We start from the raw sequence: 6,608 nt of genomic DNA, 5'->3' as shown, positions 1-6,608 counted from the left end.
TTGAAACAGAAATGATGAGTCACTGAAAAGTTCATTTTTTTTCTTTTAGCCAGCAAAAATATTAATATAATTCAAGCAAATATATCTTAGAAAAGCATTCAGAATACTGTAAATATTTTGGTATAATAATCTTTCAAACATCTTACTGTTTGGAAAAGTTGAGAAAATCATAAACAATATTGAATATAGTATCCCATAATAACTTCAAAATAGATCCTATTGTAAAACTGACCTGTCTGATACCCACTGAGATGGTATGTATAAAAGCTTGATTAATTGCTAGACCTCATGTGAAAGATTGTGTCATTATGATTCCTGACCATGTCATGGACTACCTACATAACTTTGGATGAGGCATTAATGTCTCTTGTTCTTATGTAAAAATATGGACACTAGTACTCTCCTTACAGACTTGTTGGGACAATTAAATAACATGCATAAAGCACTGAAAAATGTGTATGTCAAATAAATAGTAATGACTCATTCAAAGTTTGCCATTATTGTCACTAACATTATTACATTTAATGTTCATAGATTACCAAGAAAGAGATTTCAGAGTCTTAGCTATATCTCTTCTCTCTCTCTCTTTGGATAAACATCAATAAAGCCAAACTGGTGAGTGATCCAGTTAATTAAATGAAAACTAAGTCAATTTGTATAGTCCACTTTTTTTAATATGGAATGATCCAGGAATTGAAGTGTCATTCTTAGGCAGGGGCTATGCTAATCTAATCTTTATCATTCCAGTTTTAGTATATTTGCTGCAGAAGTGAGCACTGTGTGGTCCAATTTTTATTGATGAACCCTGGTACATAAACAGCAACAATGTAGCCGAGTACATTAAACAAAAAATATTTTTCAGAGTCTGCAGAATATAAGCACTTTATTTTCCTAGTAAAATGGTGCTGCCTAAAACTTTATCAAGTCGACTCAAAATAAGTTGTCCTATCCCATTGGCATCGTCTTGCTTTGCCAACTATGGATCACCAAAATAAAAAGATGGCTTTAAGACTGATTAACAAATTAACTTTAATTTCTTTAATGTTATTTATTTTTTTGAGGGGGGGGAAGCAGGGGAGTGGCAGAGAGAGGGAGAGAGTGTATCCCAAGAAGGCTCCACACCATCAGTGCAGAGCCCTATGCAGGGCTTGAACTCCTCAACTGTGAGGTCATGACCTGAGCCAAAACTAAGAGTCAGACACTTTACTGACTGAATCACCCAAGTGCCCCTAATTTTAATATCTGATTTATTAAACTTTTATAATACTTTACTTAATCCTTTAAAAAATAAAGTAAGGATCAGGGTAAGGATTAGATAATTGTCCCAAGCTGTTAAGTGTTGGTGTTAGAGTTTAAACACCAGAACCTGACTTAATTTATCAATCATTCTGTTCTACAGTTCCAGCTTGACTATGAACTGTTTGACGTTGCAAAATCAGCAGACATAGAAAACAAAGATCACTAAGGTGTCACACATTCTATTTTTGAGGATTACCGGATTACATTGGGAAGGAGTGGATTTTAGCTTCTTAAAGCAGCAATTAAACATGTCATTTACAAAAGTTATTTACTTCCAAAAGTAGCACTGTGTGGCAGGGCCTTAATAACTGCTTTTAATTATTCCATCTTATCGCCAGAATAATCACTCAACTGGACCCTACTCTGAAAGCACTGTCTGTTAAAATAAAGTTTTTAGGGGCGCCTGGGTGGCTTAGTCGGTTAAGCGTCCGACTTTCGCTTAGCTCATGATCTCTCGGTTCGTGGGTTCGAGCCCCGCGTCGGGCTCTGTGCTGACTGCCAGCTCAGAGCCTGGAGCCTGTTTCAGTCTGTGACTCCCTCTCTCTCTGACCCTCCCCTGCTCACACTGTGTGTGTCTCTCTCTCTCCTAGAAATAAATAAAAACATTAAAAAAATAAATAAATAAAATAAAATAAACTTTTTAAAAGTCTACTTAAGAAGTAAGGACTACAGAATGTCCAGTCCATTCAAATTGGCAGTCAACGCTGTTTCTGACATGGTTCTCCCATCTCTCTTCCTCTCCTTTACTCTCCCCAAGCCCCTCCATCATCTCCTCTCTCTCTCTGAAAGCCTGTTTCTTAACACCTTCTACTCTCAAGAATGACTTTCTCTACTTTGAGATGAAATGCTTTCTCTCCCATCCTCTCCAAACTAAATTCTTCTAACGTCTTTCCAATATTTCTTTTTCTTTCTTTTCTTTTCTTTTTTTTTTCTTTTTTTTTTTTACTCAGAAATATATCTTTTGCAGAAGAGTAGGAAGGAAAAAAGAGAATTGAAGGTTGGAAGTAAGTGCATGTGTGCCCACACACCCATGTGTACACACACCATGTAAACTTGTCCTGCAGCAGTTCTTGAGAGTTCTTCTCTTAAGAGGAGATTTTTAAAAATTCTCTGGTTAAATATCTATATACTCTCGCATTCATAAGTTGGATAAGCCAAGGAGGTCAAAGGAAGGAGAAAGGAGAAAATAAAATCTGGGTATTTTTGCCAAAAAATTACTAATCTCTTACACAGTTTCAAAATTTCTGTCTTTTGTGGACTTATATTTACAGCTAAGTATTAAAAGAAGTGACTTGGCAAATACTAGAGGAAGAAACTGATGCATTCATAATAGATAATACAGAATAAATCATGGAGGTGGCAAGGCAAAAACTAAATGCCTGACTGACGGGGAAGAGCTAACTTGCTTATCATCATCATCATAATAGCCACAGGGTTTTTTTAAAACCTGATTTTGAGGAGAGACTTATTCTTTTCAAGCTACTCTATATATGGCCTTCAATAGTAACTGCTTTCACAACATGGATTAAAGACTGATACTTTCCATCTTAGAATTCCTCATATTCTTCATTACCTTTCCTTATTTGAGAGACTATAAAAAAATCGGTTTTCCCTATAATAGTTAATTTGTCCATGACAGAAACTAAAGCTAAATTTTACAGGGAAGTTAATAAGTAAAAATAAAGAAGGTGATGAATGGAATGTAACAATTGGGACACTTCTATTAAGAGTTGCCATTTATTTTTAAAATGTATTATGTTCTTAATCACACTGCAGTTTCTCTGGTTTCTTTCTCTTCTTTCTTCCCACTTTTAGCTTATCTCTTAAAAACTATTTTTATCACTTTTGGTAAGATTCACTTAATTTAATTTTCATGTAAACTAAAAATTTTTTTTAAATCCTTATTAATGAAAATGAGTTCTCCTGGAGTCAAAATCATAAATCAGTAGAATAGTATGCTATCATAAAAAGAGTAATAAAGTTCTGTATCATATATGAGGAAAACCTTAAAAGTAACTCCATTTTCTTTTGAGTCATTTTTTTCCACTGTATTCTAGTTTGTACTCTGTCCATGGTAAGGAAAAGTGGCTATTCTATAGAAAAGCAATAATATCTCTTTAGATTGTGGGAGAATAAGGGGAGCCTGGGTGGCTCAATTGGTTAAGCATTCAACTTCGGCTCAGGTCATGATCTTGTGGTTCATGTGTTAAAGCCCAACGTCAGGCTCTGTGCTGATGAGCTCAGAACCTGGAACCTGCTTCGGATTCTGTCTCTCTCTCTCTCTCTCTCTCTCTCTCTCTGCCCCTACCCCACTTCTGCACATGCTTGCGCACTCTCTCTCTCTCAAAGATAAATAAACATAAAAAATTTTAAAATAAAAAAAATAAAATAGAATATGGGAGAATGATAGGATGATGTATGCTCTCACAAAAAAGAATAAAAGTCTATTTGTAAATACATGAAGCTATTTCTGATTTATACTGGTTACTGGGAAAAATGAAGAATATGTTGCTGACTGCATATGAAGGGAATTATACACACACACACACACACACACATATACACATGGGTGTCAGTATATTCTTATATTAATCTCTTAAAGATTTGGTAAGTTTTTTGCTCTTGGGAAGGGTACTAGATAGCTTCCAGATATAGACAGAAAGAAGAGATAGTCTTCATTGTATATCCTTTGTATTTAAAAAGTTTTTTATCAAGTTCACATATTTCCTATTGAGAAAATAATCATTTATAAAGAAGGTATCTGTCCCTATACAGAGAAGGGTTGGCACTCAGTATTTGTGAGATCCAGTGCTAATTTTATTGCCCAGTTAGATTTGGGACAGGTACAAGAGTTTTACAAACTCTTAGAAAGTTTATTTGTTGTAAGACCATAAATTTATATTTTTTTAAAATACAAGCACTAACATTCCTATGTAATATGTAACCTGAATGAGAAATTGCTTTCATGATGTATTAAGCTATACATCATCAGGGCCAGCTGTCACTCTGATGATGTATTGGTATAATAAATCTCAAGGTGTGACACATTGAAAAAGTATTACTCAAAAGAGAATGGTCTCCAAGTTAAAAACTGATCCAACATAAAATTCAAAGAGAAAACTATAGAGAAACAATTTATCTGTTGCCAAGAACTGATATGCAAGCAAAGATGTCTTCTCCCGGCACTTGTGTTTTGAACATTACAACTGTAGCAGGCTCAGGGGAAATCAAAACAATGTGCCCCTTTTTCCAGTATCCAAAATTCATCCTGGAGGTCACTGGTCAAAAGCACCCCCAAGGCAGCCTCAGAGAAAAGAATTTGCAAGGGGCATCAAAGTTTTAAAAGTGGCACAGGAATGGGAAAAAAACAAAAACAAAACAAAACAAACAACCCGTGGGCATGGGAAGCAGTTCATTAGATGGTCCATGTATCAGGCAGGTGAGAATTTGTTCTGAAAACTGAATAGCTAGAAAACTGCACTGGAATGCAGAACCCAAGTTAGGAACACAGCAGAGAATGGGGAACATGAAGTGCATGTCACCGGACAATTAAGAAACAGATTAGGAAATTCACTCTGGATGGAAACTGACAGAGATGAAGGAATTGCATACGCTGACTTAGAATTTTGCCATTTGCTAAATATATGACCTTGGGAATTTTGAAACAAGGTCTTGACATTCAAATTATACAAATTTGGGATAGAGATGGAAAATGTTCACTTTCATCCATTACAAGTCACTAAAGAAAGTTTCTGCACAAATTTTTCTTTCAGTGATTAACTTCATTAAACAAATACAGAATGTGATCTTTTAGATGTCACTCTCCCCCCCCCCCCCGTTAGGTGTCACACCACCCAATTAATTCATTCAGTAAGTATTAGACATTTTCTGTTGTGTTTCAGGTACTATGAATAACGCTATGGACACAAAACTGAACAAAACACAGTAACACTTGGCTTTTGCTCATGCTTTGTCCCTCTTTTGTATCCTATCTAACAATATCCACTTAGCCTTTCAATGGTATCTCATGTTTCATGGGCACTTAGATAATCATCCATGCCCACATCATCCCAGCATATGATGTCCCTCTTCTGAATTTCATTGAATTTCAGAATTGGATGAGACATTCTAATCTAGTTCAACATTTTCAATTTAGAAATGAGAAAATTATGGCCTACAAAGATGAAGTGCCTTATATGGTTGGGAAACACAGTTGTCTAGTTATACATGTAATACATGAACCAGGTCTTCGTTTTCAAGAAATCTACTTCATCATACCTGCATATTTTCATGTCTACTCCACTTATTTGGCATACACTGTCTTGTTTGTTGTTTTTACTTTATGCTTTTCCCAATTAAAGACAATACTTTTGAGTCTAAAGACAATGTCTAATTTGTCTATGTATTCTGCCCCCCTTCCAGCTCAGGCCCTCGCAGTCTTCCTGACACAGGGATGTGACTGGAAATGCTACTTTATTCAACTTTCCTAAATTTCTTAGTTCTAAGAGAGAAGCCACGCCACCATGCCAAATGATGCACTCCTGTGGTCCCAGTCATGCCACTTTTTTTTTTTTTTTTTTTTTAATAAATTCACAGTCTCTTCTAACATCACGTCATGAAAAGGAGTTCAATCTATATTTGGAATTATGGTTAAAACCACTTGATGGGAAGGAGGTGAGCTCCGAGAAAGAACTATCAGTTCAACTATTTAAATCCAGTTCTTTCAGGGGCGCCTGGGTGGCTTAGTCGGTTAAGCGTCCGACTTTCGCTTAGCTCATGATCTCGCGGTTCGTGGGTTCGAGCCCCGCGTCGGGCTCTGTGCTGACTGCCAGCTCAGAGCCTGGAGCCTGTTTCGGAGTCTGTGTCTCCCTCTCTCTCTGACCCTCCCCTGCTCACGCTGTCTCTCTCTCTCCTAGAAATAAAAAATAAAAATATAAAAAAAAAAATAAAAATAAAAATAAATCCAGTTCTTTCAGATGGATTTCTTTTGAGCTAGAAAAAAAAAAAATCGCGGATATGATTTAACAAACACACTTAATAAAATGGCCCCTGAAAATCCTAATGCTGAATCTTACTGAAATATGTGAGCTAGAAAAGTAAGCGAGTGGTCCAGACAGCCCAGTGGCAACAGGCAGGAAAGCCTTTGGCTATAAGAGTGGTGTCATTAAGGAGTAAGCTCCTGTAATCAACTCTGGCTAATGAAGTTGACATTATTGCCACAAATTTCTGCATGATTATTTTGAAGATATAAACTTAATACAAATATTAATTACTTTTACACATAAAATACTTTCCACTCTTCTCCTCTT

The 6,608-nt window shown here is 36.0% G+C and overlaps 1 non-coding gene across 1 annotated transcript; it reads right to left on the bottom strand.

The window, feature by feature from the left end:
• Positions 1-670: 670 nt before the first annotated feature.
• Positions 671-777, bottom strand: LOC120220595. The gene has a single exon (XR_005525633.1). It is a non-coding gene; the product is annotated as a U6 spliceosomal RNA (small nuclear RNA).
• Between the last annotated feature and the right edge of the window lie 5,831 nt (positions 778-6,608).

This window comes from Hyaena hyaena, unplaced genomic scaffold, assembly GCF_003009895.1.
Source record: "Hyaena hyaena isolate Hyena2069 unplaced genomic scaffold, ASM300989v1 scaffold_709, whole genome shotgun sequence".
Lineage (NCBI taxonomy): Eukaryota > Metazoa > Chordata > Mammalia > Carnivora > Hyaenidae > Hyaena > Hyaena hyaena.
This window is presented reverse-complemented; position numbering and strand designations above follow the sequence as displayed.